This window comes from Eumetopias jubatus, unplaced genomic scaffold, assembly GCF_037043125.1.
Source record: "Eumetopias jubatus isolate StellerSeaLion01/CBP00866 unplaced genomic scaffold, mEumJub1_p1.0 scaffold_4, whole genome shotgun sequence".
Taxonomy (NCBI): Eukaryota; Metazoa; Chordata; class Mammalia; order Carnivora; family Otariidae; genus Eumetopias; species Eumetopias jubatus.
In genome coordinates this window covers 51,600,445-51,618,847 of record NW_028274810.1, presented here as the reverse complement: position 1 = coordinate 51,618,847, position 18,403 = coordinate 51,600,445, and the positions used below count along the sequence as shown (strand labels likewise).

Below are 18,403 nucleotides of genomic sequence, written 5' to 3'. Positions count from 1 at the left end.
AAACAAATTTTTTTAAAAAGAGGCTAACTTAAAACCTGAGTTAACCTGAAATAGATTTAAAGAAAAACAGTAAACATATGATATTAGATGCCATACAGGTATGATAAATACTCTGACAGTGGTATGCAAAATACTCGTGTTTTACTCATTACAAAAAAAAAAAAAGAAGAAGAGTAAAGACACAAGCTGTCTACTTATTAATCAGAAGAACAAAGGTCTCTCTGTTCGTGAAGGGCAAAATTCAGAATACTGCTGGATTCACTAAGGACAGCGTCTCTGGTTGGTGACACGACTGAAGCCATTTTCCAGGGTCTGAAGGAGGGAAGGAGGTGGGGGAGCTGGGCAAACAAAATGCTGTCCAGTATTTCAGGAATCTGAATCTTGGATTCTCAGCATTAACATTTAGTATGTATTGTACCTAGTACCTGAAGCAGAAGCAAGGTGGTTCTTGCCACGGCCAGCCGGGTAGGCCAACATTATCAAAACACGGTTACATAAAGCAAAATGCAACACATTTTTGCTAGCAATTAATGAAAACTGCACCTAATCCCATGGCACGAATATTTCTGTCCAGCAGTTGAGAGATTTTTGTCTTTGCTGCCGGTACAGCCTGAGGCAGCAGCAGGAGTGTGAGCCCTCCACAGGGCTGGCTGGATTAGGTAGGGAGGACAGGCCAGAATGCCCCTGGATAGGAGCACCCTTTGTGAGGTGAGGCCCCAGGGAAAGAAGGCAGTTTAGGTTTACTCCTACCTACCTATGTTTGAATTTCCTTCTTGACCCTGTCACCAAAACAAAACCCAAACAGACAAAAAACAAAACCAAAACAAACAAAAAACCCCACAAAAAAACCAACCCCCTCAAACAAATGGAAAAACCCCCAAAACCCATTTAAATTTAAAACATACATTTTTAAAACTTCAGAAAACTCAGTGAGCAGTTAGTAAAGGTGGTTGCAAAGCTTCTGGCAGCAGGAGCTAAGGTATGAGGCAGGCTAGTCACCTAGCTTTCTTCCAAAGTATTGCTCCCTGGGAGACTTGGGAACATCAGCTGGATGCTGCATAATTTTCTGGAACTGTACCGAGATGGAGAACATGGTATTTACCTATAAGGAAAGTACTGAAAATGGCTAGTACTGTAATAATGTAATAAACCACTTTAGGTGTGTTTGTGAGAGAGAAGGGAGGAAGTCCCCAAAGGACACTGCTTGAGTGATGAGACCACTACTAAGGATAAGCTCAGAGGTATTGGCTGGGTTCTTACTATGTACCAGACACTGTGCTAAATGCTATGCAACGACTAACTTATTTAACCTTCACACTAATCCTATGGGGGCACCTACTATCATCCTCATTTGATGTAGGGAGAAACTAAGGCACAAAGAAATTAAGTCGATTGGGGCGCCTGGGTGACTCAGTTGGTTAAGCGACTGCCTTCGGCTCAGGTCATGATCCTGGAGTCCGGGGATCGAGTCCCACATCGGGCTCCCTGCTCGGCAGGGAGTCTGCTTCTCCCTCTGACCCTCTTCCCTCTTTGTGCTCTCTCTCATTCTCTCTCTCTCAAATAAATAAATAAAATCCTAAAAAAAAAAAAGAAATTAAGTCGATTGGAGCTAGCAAGTGTCACAGTGCTGGGATCTGACCCTAGGTAGATGAGCTCTAAACCTTTGCTCTTAAATGCAGGTCCCTCAGCTGCATTCTGAGCAAGATGGTTCCAGGTTAAGCAGCAGGGTTTTTGAATTGCCCACTGCTGCATGTGAGTCTAGAACCCAAGCCGAAATTCTCAGGTGTCCAAGGAAAGGCAACAGCTACCAGGGGTGTTTCTTCTTCCCTAGGCTTCACGTCATACTCAGACACCTCTTCAACTAATTGATTTTCAGATATGTACAGCACGTTCATGGACAGGGATGCCAATTTGTAATCTGCAGAGAGCCTGCATATCATAGTGCAGCTTTACAGAAACGGATGGAGACTTGAAGACAAGGTTCAGGTCTGGAGGCATGAATGTGTAACCACCACCCACCGAGGGGCTGCGAGGACTCGGGTGTTTTTGTGAGGGGCTATGTAAATACAATCTCCTTTCATCGTCACTACAACCCAGTGAACTATGCATTAGTCCCATTTTACAGATGGGAAGAAGGATGCCCAGAGAAGTTCAATCATCTGTGCTAAATCCCATTCCTACTAAGGGGTAGATCTGGGATTTGAACCTAAGCTTCTCTAGTTCCAAATCTTCTGTCCCTCCTAGCATGTTGCCTAAGGGAGTATGTGATCCCATTTAGCAACCTGGAGTAGTGGCTAAGTTCACAGACTGGAGTCAGGCTGTCTGGCCTTGACCAGCTTTGCCACATCCGAGGTGTGTGACTGAGGGCAAGTCACTTATCTCTGTGCCTCTTTCTTCATCTGCAAGATGTGGGTAACAACTGTACCTGTCTCTCAGTTTGCACTGAGGAGTGAATGAGTTAATATTTGTAAAGTGTTGAGAACACTGCTTGGCACATAGTAAATATTACATAAATGTTGTGAAATAAATAAAATACAAGTATCTCTTATGTGGGCATCCACACACAGCTGATAAGCCAAGCAGGAGGTAATGGATACATCACCACTGGAAGATATATCTAAATCTGCTCTCCCAGGGGCCAAGTAGCCAGTCCATCATGGACACTGGCTGTGGGACCCAGCAGGCTTTTGATCTGAATTGCTGAACTGAAAGAATCCATTTGGAATAGATTTTAGGCTTTAGTCCCAGATCTGACAGGAATTAGGTGTGCGATTTGGAGAAGGCACTGTATCCTTCTGGGCCCCATTTCCTCCTGTGTTAAAACTGCTGGGCCCATCGTGACCAGGACACATGGCACAGGGAAAGAAAGAGGGCAGACACTGGCCCACGTGCCCTGGGTTCTGGTTCTCCCACATAGGAATTTTGTAACTTTGGACAAATGGCTTCATTTCTTTGAATTTTAATTTTCTCTCCTCAAAGATGAAGAAAATGGTACCTGTCCCTCTTATGTCATGGGGTTAGAGAAAAGTAAGAAAGCAAATTTGAGAGCCCCTCTGCAAGGACTGTTCTACAAGAGCATCTCCTATTTTTGGGTAATAGGTGGATACTTAATACATAAATATTTGTGGAAATGATGTGATCACTTACCATGGTCTGGAATAACCCCCTTATTACTTGTCTCTCTGTTCCCTTAGAATCTAAGGTCTCTGAAGGCAGGATATCTCTGTCTATATCCCTGTACTTGGTAAAAAGTAAGCACTTAAATATTTATTGATCGAACTTGTGGAATGTAGTAACACATGAATCAATGAATAAATGACTTTGAAGTAGCATGAAAAGCCAGCAAACAAACAATCAAAAAACAAAAAACAAGCCAAAACTGACCTAAAGATTTTAATTAAAGCCCAAAGTACAGAGAAACAGAAGGGAAGATATGCAGGTATAAAGCTCTCCTGTATCACCTGACTCCTCTGAATTCTTTTCTTTGGGGAACTGGTTTGCTCGAGGAATGGCAGAGTTAAGATGCTATAAAGTGGTTAAATTAACATACTCAGCAGGTACACTGACTTTCTAAAGCTGAATACCAACTGGGATAATTAAAGGCCAGAGCCTTCTCCTTCTTTAAAAATTGACTCCCCTATAAACTACCTGCTGACAAAGGCATAATTAAGTTGACTCCTGTAAGAATACATAAGGAAACTTTTCTCCTCCATTCTTAATTAAAAAAAAAAAAATTTCCATTCCCCAAGCTCAATGAGCACTCAAATGCACGATAACTAAAAGGAACGTTACAAAACACTTTTTGTTGTTTTCTTTCTTCTTCTTTTTTTTTTAAATTAAGCCTGCAACATCCTTTCTTCCTAGTAACCAATTCGCCAGAGGTTTGGAAGTGGCTTGTGCTGGGGAAGGCATCCGGAGGGAGGCAGCTGCCCAGGGTAGGAGGTGGTCACACCAGCTCTTCACTGAGGGATGGAGAAATGCCCAGGAGCCTCCTCCATGACTGTCCGTCTGTGTGGCCTAAAATAAAATCTGAGAATTTTTTTTTTTTTTTTTTACTGTTCTAAAAATAGGGGTTTGGCTTAAATCCACCAGTTGGTGTTTTGATTTTTAAATTATGTGCAAAAAAAAAAAATCATGCTTAACCTAGTGAGTACTCATATGTAATTCAGAGAGATTAAAATTTTATTTTGATCTCAAGGTTCTAAAACATTTTTCTTTTCGAATCTGAGGAAAGGTGAAGGGAGATCAAAGGAAGGCTGGTGATAATGATGCGGAAGGCTTAAACTCCAGTTTGACAGCAAAAGGCCAACAGACATTCCTAAAGCAAGGAATATTTTAGAAGTTTTCTTGGGGGCGCAGGTGTTGGAGGGAGCTATAATTCAATAATTCACTCAAAATAAACGGAAGAAAGACTGGTGAGTTTCAACTTAAATCTTTCCTGATGTCATTTCTTTTTTTTTTTCTTAAGATTTTTAAATTTTTATTTATTTGACAGAAAGAGAGAAAGAGAGAGCAGGAACACAAGCAGGGGCAGAGGGAGAGGGAGAAGCAGGCCTCCCGCTGAGCAGGGAGCCTGATGCCGCACTCGATCCCAGGACCCCCGGATCATGACCTGAGCCGAAGGCAGACGCTTAATGACTGAGCCACCCAGGCGGGCCCCCTGATGTCATTTCTGGAACCAACCTTCATGCACACAAAACTGGAAATAATTTCTAACGGGTAGCTTTAAAAGCACAAAGAATTTTCTGAGTGTTGGATGGTCCAAGACTTGGTCTTTGGGATAGGACTTTTAAAATCTCAGGGCACCTGGGTGGCTCAGTCGTTGAGCGTCTGCCTTCAGCTCAGGTCATGTTCAGGTCCTGGGATTGAGCCCCACGTCGGGCTCCCTGCTCAGCAGGAGGCCTGCTTCTCCCTCTCCCACTGCCCCTGCTTGTGTTCCCTCTCTCGCTGTGTCTCTGATAAATAAAATCTTAAAAAAAAAGACTTTTATAAAATCTCCCTCATTAGATGCCAATCATAATGTATTTCAAGAAAGATGTGCTGTTACTGCATCTTAATTAATGAAGATTAAATTCATCATAAATGAAATGGGGCTAGTCTTAAAATAAGGCTTTCACTGGACGGGAGTGAGGTGAGTGGGGAGTGCTGTAAGAAGCAAGTATGAATGCTATCGGCTTCTGGAAAGACTGAAATACCTTCAACAGTTGATTTCGCTTGTGAATTTTGGCAACACAGTTTTCAGCTAATCTCTGGAGTACAAAGATTTAGGAATTTTGTGTGTGTGGGTAGCATCATGTGTGACCCATGAAAGCCAACATCTCTTCTCCCCCTCTCTCCGGAACAAACACCCACAAACCGACCGGGATGCTCTGAAGGTTAAACTGGCTAGTTCAATTGTCCAGGAATGTACGCTATGCAAACAATGTCGGATCCCTGTGCCAAGGCAGAGATACCAGGGGACTTGAGGCCACTGGCCAGGAGGAGAAGGATGGTGGGGCATAGTTGTGTTCACTGGGGCTGAATGGGAACCCGCAGAGATCGGCTGCAATGTTTCACTATTCTAATCTGCAAAAGACAAATAGTTACAGAACTTGCTATATTAAAACCAGAGACTGTTAGTCTGAGGAGGGGAGGGGAGGGGAGGGCGGGCAGGAATGAAGAGCCTTCCTTTTAGGGAAAAAAAGGCAGGGGGGTGGTGGGGGTGGGGTGGGGAGAGAACCTGTAAAGTGGACTACAATTCACTTTTTAAAGGATTCTTCTGCTTGCAAATGGTTCTTTTGAAGAGGGGAAGTTCTGGGTATTTAGGAATTTGGTTAAAGATCAATAAAGAAATCCCTGGCTTTTTCAGATGCTCGAGGCAGAGAAACTAGTGTCAGGAGGCAGGCTCCCAATCAAAGATCAATCGTCTGATAGGAAAGTCAGAGCCGCCCAGCCAAGGGTACCTTAGGCTTCTGGGAAGATGCAGTTTACTTTGCAAAAATCTCCTTTATGCATTTTTTTTTCTTCTTTGGAGAAATAACAAGGGATGTGAGATCTTCAATGGAGGCAGCAAGAGGGAGCAGGAAGCAGAATGGGGTATGGGGGGCAGCAAGAAGAGAGGGTAGACGAAGGCCTCTCTCTTCTCCCCAGCATCTCTCCCTGGGGTAGCGGGGTGTTTTGCTTGCACCCTCTTAGAGTTCCTGAAATAATTAACATGCGCTGCCATTCTTGTTTTTCTAGTGGTGATTTCATCCAGTCCTTGCAGAAACTCAGAATTAAATGTCACGGTTTTGTCTTCTGGAAAGCAAAACTCTCCTCCAAACAAGAGAGTTCTGCATACCGCTGAGAGCACGTGAGATCTGAAACGTTCGCAGAGTGCTAATCATTAACAGACTGCTTTTGAAGGCAGGGCAGCCTCTTTCTTTGCTGACTACCTCGTTTCCTTCTATTGGGTCCTGCCCTATCCTAGTTTACTTTCTGTTTCTCCCACTCGTTTCCACGCATCCTTCCATAACGCACGCACACGAAGTCCCAGAGAGCCGCTCCCTCTCTGCAGGCCAGCTCAACACTTCCCTCACTGACCCTCCTTTTTCAAAATAAATTCATCTCTGACTTATTTTTCCAATGCCTCTCCATCTTCTTACTGCCCCCCCTCCGCCCGGGGGGGTGTGGGGGGTGGGGTGGGAAGCTCTCCTCCTTCCCAAGTTAACACAGGAGAATGAAGAAGTAAGATCTGTAAGAAATTGTAAATAAAAATGCGTCCGAGAGGAGGAAGAGCTAGTAATTAAAATGTGGAGGCAGCCAGACCTGGGTCTGCATCCTGGCTTTGTCCTTGACTAGCAGTGAGGCTTTGGACAGGTCACTTAACTTCCCTAAACCCCAGCTGTTTCATCTGCCAAATGGAGGGAATAATGTACAAACTCCTCCAGGGCTCTAAGGGGAATTAAATGAGATGAAGCACATGTAGCATTTCCAGTCCCTGGAGCAGAGTAAACACTCCACAAATGTGTGCTTTGTTATCATCACTACTGCTATTATTATAATATAAACTCTATGGATAGGAATGTCACCTCCCCTATTCCCCCAAGTGCCCAAGGAGTAACAAGGACTCGGTGCTTCTAAAAACTACAGAATGGTACCGTAAGGAAGGCTCGGATGCAATTCCTGGCCAATCGCAGCCCCTGGGAAGCACTTCTCAGAGCGGTGTGCAGCACAGAGCAAAGTGCCTAATTTTAGGCCTTTCCAATCAGAACACAGTGGTTGCTCTGGAGGCTTTACCTGGCAGCCCAGCCTCAGCCCACATGGTCTCCCCACAGGCCATCAGCATTCGCAGGAGGATGCAGCCCAGCCCCAGACTCAGAAATGGACAGCCAACTTGCTGCGCCCCGCCCCCCACGTCTCTTCTCACTTCTGCTCAGTCTTGAGAAAAATGAAAAGCAGTAGCTTCTCACGAAGGTGCAAGGGCTCTCTGCCTGCTGTGAGTCACCCATTAAGGCCTGTCCCCTTTGTAGACTCTCCCAGAAACGACACAAAACATACAAAGTCAGGTTCCACATCCCAGAAAGGCTGATTCACCAGGGCGTCTTCAGTGCTGGAACTGTGCGGATGGGAGGTTCACCACAGCCTAGCCTGCCAAGAGCCCATCTTCCAAAAAAAAAAAAAAAAAGAAAGAAAGAAAGAAAGAAAGGGAGGAGGGGGGGAGGGAGGGGAGGGGAGGGGAGGGGAGGGAAGGGAAGGGAAGGGAAGGGAAGGGAAGGGAAGACAGAAAATAAAGAAAAACGTCTGAACCTTTCCTAATAAGGTAATACCACATGCCATTTGTGGTTTCCAATTGCTCAGCACTCTGGGATCCTGGGACACTCACTGCAGCCCTCGCCCGGAGCTGGTGTGAGGCTCTCCGGGAAGATGAGAGTCTCTGGGGTGCCTCTGGGGATTACAAATGAATGGCGAACATGCTCTGCCCTTGGCACCCCACATTCTCCTGATTAGCCACACTGCCCCACACCCCTCCTTCCTGCTGCCCCCTGCAGGCCTCTGGCTTTGCAGATGCAGGCTCCAAAGCGCTCAGGTTGCTTTGCAAGCATGCTTTTTCTCTCTCGGACTAGGTACAAGCTTCTTGAGGGCAGAAACGCTCCTTTATTGCTTTTGTCTCACCCTGCCATGCTTATCACGCATAAGCCACCCAGCGGTTACTCAATAAATGCTTGATGACGGAACAGCGCTGAGAATTTTACAGATCAGTAGGTGATCACTTTATACCCTTAACCCTCCAACTTATAAATCAGCAGGATCTCGAAAGCTGGCTTCAAAGAAGGTTCTTAGGGAGCATATTTTCCCACAGAAACAGTGGTATAACTGGGGGGTTAGGTTTCCAGGCCCACTCATTTCTCAGAATATCCTGTCCATATTTATATATTCTTATTGAGCTGGACTCCCATCAGACTGGCAAAGAGACTTAGGTTCTTTCCATTTACTTTAATGATTCATTTTAGTTACAGCATCAGTGATTTGCACAGATTTCTTCCCCCTCTTAGGGGATGCATCTCCCTATTTTAGGACACTTTACTTAGGTAATGATCAGATACTTTAAAAATAACATTAAGACAGTTATTTTTGTTCATCATTTAAAAAAAAGATACATGTACTTTTGTTTTTCCTTCTGTATTAAAAAACTTTTTCAACAGTTTGTAACTACAATTATTATTTGGGCCACCCAGGACTTTTCCAAACATTTTACACACACGCATGCACGCTTGCACACACCCCTGTATATCCATTCATATTTACCTATTTCCAGAAAAGATTTATAGTAAAAATTACAGCCTCCATGACTGGCCATTTATATTTGTTACACACACACAGGCATTAAAATATTTATTTGCCACTGAATAAATCAGTCTTTAAAGTAAAAACTACAGTTGTTCAAAAGTAAGGCAGAGTCTGTAGGAGACTTTCTTGCTGGGGCATAGGGAGAATGTTTCATGGTCTGCCTCCGCGAATAATGCTGTATGTACAGAAAAAAGGTTTCTGTGCTTCTTCAGAGAGAAGAACAAACACCATCAGCTGCCTGGCCCCTGGTGAGGACAGTCTGTGGCCTCGGTGGCCGGTCTCCTTCAGAGCCTGCAGTGCGGCAGCTCCAAAGGAGCACTGTTTGCTGCCCAGGGTGGGGCCTTCCAGCAGGTCAGGGCTGCTGTGTTCCAGGCGATGAGTACAAAAGTTCACATGCACCCAAATACCTGCTGTTGCACCTGCTCCCTTTACTAGCTCCCCGGACACTTAGGTCAACTAAACAGCCTTACCTTGGCCCTTGCTCCCAATTCAAAAGCATCCCCCAAAAGATAAGCCTCCTATATATTTTCCACATGAAAAGCAAGATAGCTCTTGTACCTCTAAGACTGATGGAAAGAATTAACCTGCGGATGACTCTAGAAGTAGGAAAACCAGAACAGCAAACAGGACGATCTCACAAAGGTAAGGTGCTCAACGCATGCACTAAATGTGCCCTGCTCCATCTTCTGCCTTTCTAACCCAAATCAGCATTTAGCACAGCAAAACAGAGATGTCAGGTTAATGACCGTGAAGGATGACAAGTACCAGCACATTTGAATCACAGCTGTCTTTCAACAAGTTATTGCCAAGATACAAGTAACTGCCGTTTCTTCTCCACCCCGCCGCACGGTGCCTGGTAGTAATTCATTATCGCCCATCCTTGAGTGATTGGGTTGACGCTTTAATGGGAAGCTCTGAATAATGGGACATTCTCGTTAGCAGCCCCTTTCTCCTATCAGCTCTTACAGAAAATCTCCCACCACTGGCAGAAATACAATTTAATCAACACAGCAATTTATCACCCTATATTCACCTTTTCCTTGGGGTTTCAGGATGTTGCTCTGATTCTAGCTCTGATCAGTGACAAGAGGACAGCTGTCGAGCTGTAGCAAATATAAAAGACTGGGCTGAATGTCCTTAGATCCCAACAGACAACTTTGAAGTATGATTATGGACTTTCAAAAATCTCACACATGAACAGAGCATTGTTGTCTCTGAGAAGTGTGAAGTGCACAGGGGTGGGGTTCAAAGTTTTTTTGTATTCAGATCCCAGTTATTTGAGCTATTATTCTAATTTAAGGATGACAGATGTGAGGCATGCATGTTGCCTCTTCCCCCTCCTGTGCCCATGGCAGACATCACTAATGGATCACAGTGCTCTTTCTTGCTGGGCCCAGACATGAGTTAATTAATAGCACTTTTCAACACCTGGCTCCAATCAATTGTAGGAGGTGCATATGTTGGAAACAATTAGCTACTCCTGTTCTAGCTGATTTTAAACACCTTAATTTATGTAAATCTATGCAACTGACAGTTGATTAAGGTATCATTACTTTCCTAGCAACATTCTCTTTATTCTCAGCTGGTCCCTTCACTAATCCAGCTACAAATAATATTAGCTATCACCCATGGCCTTTACTACGTGCCAGACACCCGTTAGTCAGTGCTAACTTATGTCCCTATGTCCTTACAAAAGTCCCAAAGCAGAGACGGGTAGCGTAAATCTGATCTGTATTACATCTTCCAGCAACTTTCTCTGGTGACTCCCAGGCTGAGTTTGTGGCCTCCTCTTGGTGTCCTCCAGTGCCACCACTGGATTGACCTCAATGCACTACAATGGCAAGTTCATGCAACTGTCTTCCCTACTCAATGAAGACAAGACCCACATCTTACTCACCTTTGAATGCCCAACACCTGGGACACAGCTAAGTACATAGTGGGTGTTCAGTGCTTATGGTGCAAGAATTTTTTTTTTTTTTTCAAAGCTCCCGTTTTCAAACATTCCCAGAGCTTCAACTCAGGCAGGCTCTGCAGTGAACAGATGAGCCCTGACAAGCTGCCAAGGGAGGTCATTTACATCATAAAGTAAGGTGTGCTGGTCAGGTAAGGCAGAAATGAGGTGGGGTCAGGGCAGCCCCCAGTGGACTTGTACAAGTCTGCCTTTGGCCTGGCCCCACCTCCTCCTTTCTGAGCACTGAAAGTGCTATGCTCGCTCGCTCACTCACAGCTCTTTATTCTCCTTCTTGCTTCACTGCCTTTTTTTTTTTTCCTTTCTCTGCCCGCCACACTGGATTGTGTTCTCCCCAGTTCTACAATCCCAGCACTTAGTCAACTGTCTGGGCAGTGGTGCATAAAGACTCCTTGAAGGGATCTGTAGTAAGAAGGGCACTGGCCTGAGTCGGGAGCGCAGGGAGCTGCTTCCAGAACCGTCCTGACCGCCCTGGGTGGTTGTCTCTAGTTCTTATTACAGGGAGAATGCTCGCTACGGCAGGACAGGTGGGGAGCCTTGAGAGTGACCGTGGATTTAAACTCTCTGCTAAGAATGTCCACGATAGCCAAACTGTGGAAAGAGCCTAGATGTCCATCAACAGTTGAATGGATAAAGAAGATGTGGTGTGTGTGTATATATATATATATATATATATATTTATATTTATATATAAATATTGGAATATTATGCAGCCATCACAAAATGAAACCTTGCCATTTGCAACAATGTGGACAGAACTAGAGGGTATTATGGAATATTATGCAGCCATCAGAAAAATGAAATCTTGCCATTTGCTATGACATGGATGGAACTAGAGGGTATTATGCTAAGCAAAAGTCAATCAGAGAAAGACAATTATCGTTTGATCTCACTGATATGAGGAATTTGAGAAACAAGGCAGAGGATCATAGGGGAAGGGAGGGAAAAATGAAACAAGACAAAACCAGAGAGGGAGACAAACCATAAGAGACTCTTAATCTTAGGAAACAAACTGAGGGTTGCTGGAGTGGTGGGGGGTGGGAGGGATGGGGTGGCTGGGTGATGGGCACCGGGGATGGTATGTGCTATGGTGAGCACTGTAAATTGTGTAAGACTGATGAATCACAGACCTGTACCTCTGAAACAAATAATACATTATATGTTAATAAAAAATAAACAAACTCTCTGCTAAGTTATCACTTCTCCTTTTTGTGAGGCTGCCAGGTCCAGAGCTGGTGTCATCACTCTAGAATAGCCCCAAACCCTTTCCAGCCGCCTCGGGCCCCCCTCTAGTCCGCTTCATGCAGCCCATTCTACTCCAACACGTGAGAACCTGCTGTCTCCTGCCTACTGTGACCCTTCCAGCATCATGCACAGAATTTCCTTGCCTCCGTTTCTCCTCATTACCTCCCTGCACAGATTCTTGGGAGGATCAAGCGTAACCTCCCAGGAGGGCCCACAGGGCCCTGTGAGTTCTGACTCCTGACTACCTCTCCGGCTTGCTTCTGACCCCACCCGCCTCACACGCACCAAGCTCTGGTCACACCTGAACTCACCATTCCCGTCCCCACCACAAACCTCGGCCTACTGTTGTGGTCTCCAGCTCAGGGAGTGCCACCACTCTCTGGACAGCTGCTCCCGCCGGATGCTCTGGAGTCACCCGGGGCCCCCCTCTCTCCCATGGCACCTCCTCTTCCATCTCCTTGTCCTGCTCTCTCTGCATATGCAGTATTTCTCAAATTCATGGGCTTTTATCCCCATTGCCACCAACCTAGCTGGGACTAGGAGCAGCCCCCCACTGATCTCTGCCAGCTGTGACAGCTTCCTAGCTGGTCTACCTGCCATCAGAACTCCACCAATCCATTCTTCACAGCCAGAGTGAACTTCTTGTGACAGCTTCCTAGCTGGTCTACCTGCCATCAGAACTCCACCAATCCATTCTTCACAGCCAGAGTGAACTTCTTGTGACAGCTTCCTAGCTGGTCTACCTGCCATCAGAACTCCACCAATCCATTCTTCACAGCCAGAGTGAACTTCTTGAAAGACAAATCATATTGTGTCCCTCCCCTTTTTAGTCTTCTTCTACAGCTTAGACATCACTTCCTCCAGGAAGCCTTCCTGACGTGCCCATAGCATTTATATTTCCTCCATTAAAACAAAAAGTGTGCAAAAAAAAAACCTCCCAAAACAAACAAACAAAACAAAACAAAACAAAAAACCCCACACCAATGCTTGTAGGTCTTCTCCAACAGAAGTAAACTCCATGAGGATCCACCTTGCTCTCCTCTGAACAATGTGATACTTTTTATGATTCCCTCTGTACCAGGCACTCTAACCTGCCACTCAGGAGCCATCTCCACCTTCTGCCCTGCTGGCAGAACAAGTGCACCCTTTCCTCAGGTGACTAGGGTAAATCCAAATTGGTCTAGGCCACATAAATGACTCCACCCCATTTGTTAAGGATGAGTTTTGGGGTGGGCATATGTCCCACTTCTGCCAATGACACATGAGAAGTCAGCTGGGGGTGGGGCCTGGGTTCTAAAGGTCTCTTCATTCTTAAGGAGAGACACAGAAGAAGCAGTTCTCTGTGTGCCTTCCCATTGACAGGAAAGGATGAGCTGCCTGCAGCCGTTCTGCGCCCATGAGGAGAGCCAGCTGATGCTCTGAGGATGACACAAAGAACCTGATGTTGACAAGCTACCGAACTGGTCAACTGGAGAAAGCCTGCATCGGAACTTCTTTTTAGATAAGTTGGATTTTCTCTTACTTATAGTCCAAAAAGATACAGCTACGTGGAGCATTTTTTCCACTTTATATTGTCTTAGAGGTACGTAGGTATAATTCTTGTTTCTTCTGTTCCATTACGGGCTTTCTGAGGGCAAGGTTTACATTTGATATACCCTCGTATCCCCCAAAGGCAGCGTGGCTCATCTCATCCCACTCCTGTGCTTGAATGAAGAGCCCAGTGTCTTCTGGCTTCATACTGGGAGATCCCAGTACTCTTAAAATGGGTCTTGCCTTCTTCAAGGGCTTAATTTTTTGTTTGTTTTTGTTTGCACTTTTTAAATGTTTGACACAGAAAGAAACAACAAAATATAAAAGCTCTATGGTCAACTTCAGGAGACTAACCCTATCTCATTCATCCTTATACACCTTGTAGCACCGAGTACACGCTTTGTGCATAGTGGATACTCAAAATGTTTGCCAAATGAATAATTTAATTTGCTTCTGATGAGTCAAGGGCACTTAAGACTTTTACCGGGTCCTAGGGTCACAATGATGAGTAAATTACCAACAAATGTGCTAAATAGATCCTGATCCTGGGCTGTCACTAGTGGCCAGCTTTTGTCTGTTTATAGGGGAGCCTTGATCCACCAAGAGGCTAAGGCTTTAAACTAGGACAACAAGCAGAGCTAAGCATTGGAGAGTGAGCCAAAGACCAGAGTTTGATCACCTGCTCAGTGTGCACTGAATGCTCACCCTGTCTGGGCCGGGCCTTCAGGCTGCAACCAGACAAGAGTGCCCACTGTGCTTGAGGGGCTTAGCATCCGGGGGGTGGGGGAGGGAAACACGCAACTTCTAAACAGTGCGCTAACTGTTGTAGGACGTAAGGCAGCGGGTGCAACAGGGATGCCCGGGCAGCGCTGGCTGAGCTGGGAAGATCTCCCAAACGAACATGTGGATGGCACCCGAATGCAGAAGGGAAGTTAGTTCATCAGAGGGGCAAGGAAAGAAAAAAAAAAGGAGTAGCACCATCAGGATATAGTTCATAAAAAGCCCGTTCTGACTGCATTCTGGGGTGGGAGAGATGAGGCTAGAGTTGGATACCAGCTGGGAGGCTGCGGCAGTAACTCACTGCTGAGTCATGGGCTTCTCGGGCTAGAAACGGATGGATGACAACCGACGCCGGGCACGGGTCCCCAAGAGCTTGTGGTGCTGTGCCTATTGCTCAAAGGAGGACAGCTCTGGACGTCAGCCTCCCACCTTCCGGGTTTGGGACAGGGAAGGGCTTTGCATTGGAGGCAACATGGTACAGGGCAGTGGTTTAAAATTTCTCTTTGCTTGTAAAATACTTCTTTAGAATGAAATACGAACCTGGGGGGCGTATGCATGTGCATACATATGCACATGTGCGATATGAAGCCCTGCCTCCTCAGTCACCCCTATTCCATAATTAGGGGAGCTCAGGGTCGGTTCTGGTCCCAACACTCCTGCTGCACCTCTGTGACCAGCTCAAGCCTCTTTGACTCAACCCCCCTGCCCCCCTCCTGCCGTGAAGGATCTGGACCTTGGCATCTCTATAGTCAACACCTACTTTGATTTTCCAACTTCTGGCAGCAGAAGGGTTCGGTAAAATATCTCCGATAACCAAGCAAGGGTAATCCGTACTGTGAGATTTCTGATTCTGTGGAGCACAGAGTCTCACTCAGTTCCCCGGGCTGAGGTTGAGGAGTGCCTCAGGCCACGTGGCCAGGCAGAACCCGGCTTTCCAGAGCCTCAGGCCTGGGCATTGTCCCCCGTACCGCAGTATGACTTTTCTAAGTGTGCCATTATGAGGAAGCAAGTAGGAAGCCCTGTTCTAGATGGGAGAAAGAAAAATGTCAACATGAGTCTGGAATCTCCTTTGGCCTGTCACTTACACGTCTTCCTATCTCTCAAGTGTCCACTAGCTCTGTTAGTGACAAGGCCCACACCTGCTTCCAACTGTGTCCTGGGGAGGTGAACACAGAAGGGGACAAGTAACAGGGCCAAAGGGGCAAGGACAGGTGGGAGCCTTCGTACCTGTGCTCCCCCAGCTCACGCCTTTCAGCCTACCTGGGGACCTCCCCCTACTGGCTATCACCTACCCCTCTGACAGCTCCAAACCCTCCCTCCGTCTCCTTTAATATGCGTAATTTTGGTCACAGTGGGGGGAAAAAAATCTTGTACTTAGAGGGAGAACTATTCAGAAGGAAGAACACTGCTTTCCTTGAGAAGGCTGACCCCAGGGCCTCTAGGTCACAGAAGCCCCCAAGGACTGACAAATTCGGAGGAAGATTCAAGATGGATGGCTCAATTCACTTAAAGAGAAAAAGCAGCAGCAAATAGAAGTTTACAGAAACATGTCTCAGTGCTCAGAACCACAGGTGTGAGGAGGAGGTCTCAGTCTTACTTCACTTGGGTTTCCTTTTGCAGTGACACATAAAAAAAAAAAAACCCAAGCAACCAAACCACTGGAACTGAATTATTATACCTGGAGAATGATTAATGTGGCCTGGGTCCTGTTTTCCTTCCTCAGAGCTCACTGGCACCGTGATAACCAAAAGCTATGACCCGATGGTAGCAGGGGCCAGCTTGCTAACCGGAGAAGCAGGTCCTCGGCCCTCCGTGTCCCCTGGCACTGGTGTCGTGTCAGGCCTGGGGAGCATGCCTGCTCGAGGCTTGGTGAGTGGACGCTGCACGTCAGAGCATACGCGGATGGTGCAACACGGAGGGCTGGCTCGCCACCCCGGCGGCCCTCGCCCTGGCTCGGAAAGACTGAAGAGACACTGCTGGACACCACCATGGCAGAGCAAACAAACCCAAAACAGGCCTACCAGAAAAATGTGCAGCAAATAAAATGAGCTGAGATGCTCCCTGTAGAGTTGTTTCCCGAAAACATCTGCCGTAAGAGCAGCTTTTTCCGGACTGTGCCAACGGAAGATCGATCTTATTACCAACAAAAAGTTAGGTGCAAAATCCTGCCTAGAAAGCAGCATATGTATCCCGTAATATTAATGAAAGCTAGCAGAGGTGTGGTTTGGGGTAAAAGGAGTATGAAGAACTGCAGAGCTCTTCCTTAGCGAGTCTCCTGTGTTGGCTAATAGTTTGAGAACTCTTCAACTCAGTAAACACTTAACAAGTACTTACTGCATATATGTAAAGTGCTGTAGGAGGGCAGCACAGTATGGTGGTTAAAAAAGTGGGCAATCATGTGGGCCAGGGTCTGTGTCCTCACTGCTCCACTCCTTCCCTGTGTGACCTCAACAAAGCTGCATAACCTCTCTGTGCCTGGGTTTCCTCAGGTAAATAGGGTTATTGTGGGAGGGATGCTTAAAGATCTTAGAATAATGCCTGGCTTGTGGTTAAGTATGCAGTACTTGCTGCCTATTACTATTATTACAATCTTTCTGAGCCTCAATTTCCTCATCTAGAACTAGGAAATGGACATAATAAGCAAACCTATCTCAGAGTTGCTGTGAGGATTAAACAGAATGATGCATGTACGGTGTTGAGTATAGCAACTTACACACAGTAAGTGTGCAATAAATGCTAGTCATTGTTATTCCTAGAAGATTCTCCCCAGATTATTTAAAAAATAAGATGCCCAGATCTGAATGAAGGTCCGTGCAACAAGGAAATCCTTTCATTGAACGATGTCAGCAAGGAACATTTTGTGACAACACCCCCATCACTCCCCTCCACCCTGAGTTCTAGTGATGAACACGACACCCAGCTCTGTGCTAATTAAGCTCCGTGCTGACTCTCCTGGGAGCTCTGATATCCCTTCAAATATTCTAGGCTTCCCTTTAACCTGAGATTGACATGCCATCCAGTCTGCCATTTAAGGGACTACTTAATAAAACAGGGAGGAAGCCACAAAGGCTCCTGAAGCCCATCGACTTGGCTTGGAGGGAACAGAAAAACAGCGTTTTATGGTATCAAATACCAGAAGCAGCTCTCATAGAGGCTAACCTTGTGGAGCTCATCCTCCACCCTGGCCAAGTGCTGAGCGTGCTCTGTGCATGACATCACTGAGACCAGGGCCCTGGCAAGTTCCAAGGTGTTGGAGGTGTGAGCAGAGCTGTGGGCTCTAACCCATACCTGGCTCCAAAGTCTATGCACACAAATCCTGGGACAACTGCCTCCCTCCCCCAGGAAACTCCCCAAGTCATCCAAGGGCAACTAGTTTTCCAATGATAAGATCACTCCCACTGATACTCTTCTTAGGGCAACCGATTTAAGGTTTTTTTTGTGTTTTTGTGTTTTTTTGGTTTTTTTTTTTTTTTGCTCTCTGCTACTTGGCCAATTACGACACCTAGTGGCAAGTTGAGCACAAACATGGGTCTCTCTAAAGGGCCGGTGGGTGGTACGCGCACAAGAGTGCTCAGGACAGGAGGGATCTGATGGATCACAGCCAAACTGAAGAAACTGAGGCCCGGAGAAACAAAGCAAGTCGCCTAGAGTCAAAAAGAGAAGGAAGCCCATGTGGAACAGCTTGGAAAGGCTAGACCTTGGAGTTAGGTCCTGGGTTCTGATTCAGACTTCACCTAACTTTTACCCTCCCCAAGATCCTTCCTTCGATCATTCAAAAACACTAATGGAGCATCTACTATGTGCTGGTCACTGTGCCCGATGATGGGGATGTGATGATAAGCAAGGATGACAAGTCTCTATCTTCCCAGTCAAACAGGAGACGAAGACATTTGCACAGGATTCAACAAGAACACCACCAGTGACTAGGAACTGCGGACTTAGCTACCAGGTACTGCAGCAGAGCCTGAGGTATTTAACTCGTGTAATCCTTCCACCAACCATAGGATGGCCGTGCAACTGTTACTCTGGCTTGAAAAATGAGTGGGAGCACATTTCAGCTAAGAGCAATCG

General features: G+C 46.1%; 1 protein-coding gene across 1 annotated transcript in view; it reads right to left on the bottom strand.

Moving 5' to 3' along the window:
* The window catches only part of GNG12 (G protein subunit gamma 12), a 74,512-nt gene that overhangs the window by 36,807 nt on the left and 19,302 nt on the right, over positions 1-18,403 (bottom strand). The gene's annotated exons all lie outside the window — the stretch shown is intronic.